The following is a 1618-nucleotide window of genomic DNA, read 5'->3' as shown; positions in this document are numbered from 1 at the left end:
TCCTGTCCCTCTTGATCATTGTGGTTCATTAAAATATAGGTAACATGCCATCAGGGATCCATATAAGCCTATAGGGAAACATGGCTCTCTCAGCTACTTATCCTGTGGAGTCACACTATTTTCTTCTTGGGATTGCCTTACAGTCCTGCTGAGGTCATCTCTATGTTAATGAAGTTTTTTGTTTTTTAAAATTTAAAATATACCACCCTTTAGGCTCTCTGCACAACGCCATGGCGGTTGGCAAGAACAAGCGCCTTACCAAAGGTGGCAAAAAAGGAGCTGAGAAGAAAGTGGTTGATCGTTTTCTAAGAAAGATTGGTATGATGTGAAAGCACCAGCTATGTTCAATATAAGAAGTACTGGGAAAACACTAGTCACCAGGACTCAAGGAACCAAAATTGCATCTGATGGCCTCAAGGGTCGAGTTTTTGAAGTGAGCCTTGCTGATCTACAGAACGACAAGGTTGCCTTTAGGAAATTTAAGTTAATTACCGAGGATGTTCAGGGCAAAAACTGCCTGACCAACTTCCACGGCATGGACCTGACACGGGACAAGATGTGCTCAATGGTCAAGAAATGGCAGACCATGATTGAAGCTCATGTTGATGTCAAGACTACCGATGGGTATCTACTTCGTCTGTTCTGTGTTGGTTTTACTAAAAAATGCAATAATCAGATTCGGAAGACCTCTTATGCTCAGCACCAGCAGGTCCGCCAAATCCGAAAGAAAATGATGGAAATCGTGACCCGAGAGGTGCAGACAAATGACTTGAAAGAAGTGGTCAATAAATTGATTCCAGACAGCATTGGGAAAGACATAGAAAAGGCTTGCCAGTCTATTTATCCTCTCTATGATGTGTTTGTCAGAAAAGTAAAGATGCTGAAAAAGCCCAAGTTTGAACTGGGAAAACTCCTGGAGCTTTATGGTGAAGGTGGCAGTTCTGAAAAACTACTGGCGATGAGACAGGTGCAAAAGTGGAGCGAGCTGATGGCTATGAGCCCCCAGTTCAAGAATCTGTGTAAAATCCAGACTGTTGACAAATAAAAGGTCTTATTGTGAAAAAAATTTTAAATATGCCATTCAGGATTTTTTGTGAATTATTCATGTGTAATTATATGATTTCTCATAAATATGGTTAATTTAAAAAGATATACGCTGCTTAAAAATCCAGAAGCAACACTAATATATTGAAATGCTTAAACTTGGAATGCATCTAAATAGACTTAGGAAGAGAACTCAGCATTTAGAAAACATGTTCAGGGAATCTTCATGCTACTTCCAGCGGAGTGGCCTGGCACCCTGGGGCCTTGGAGCGGTCCCAGGTGGTCACCTCTGCACATGTCCAATGACTCCTTTTATCTTCTTTCTTTCTCCCCCCCTCCCTCTCTCTCTTTTCCTTTTTCTCTTTCTTCTTCTCCTTCTTTACCAATTTTTCTCTCTAGAAAATTCTTCTGATGCATTCACGCCTAACATGTCTATCTCCCATTGGAAATAAGAATCTTTAAATGTATTTCAATATAACAAAACTGCAGTTTTATCCACTGCTCCTGAGCAGGATCAAGCCAACGCACTTAAAGGGCAGAACCCCTTGTCACCCGACGCCTGCTGAGGCCTGTG

The 1618-nt window shown here is 41.4% G+C and overlaps 1 pseudogene; it reads left to right on the top strand.

Moving 5' to 3' along the window:
* Positions 1–230: 230 nt before the first annotated feature.
* LOC142434561 (small ribosomal subunit protein eS1 pseudogene) lies at positions 231–1023 on the top strand (annotated as a pseudogene).
* The last annotated feature ends 595 nt before the right edge of the window (positions 1024–1618 follow it).

Source organism: Tenrec ecaudatus, chromosome 1 (genome assembly GCF_050624435.1).
Source record: "Tenrec ecaudatus isolate mTenEca1 chromosome 1, mTenEca1.hap1, whole genome shotgun sequence".
Classification (NCBI taxonomy): Eukaryota; Metazoa; Chordata; class Mammalia; order Afrosoricida; family Tenrecidae; genus Tenrec; species Tenrec ecaudatus.
Note: the sequence above shows the minus strand (reverse complement) of the source record. Positions and strands in the feature narration are given on the sequence as shown.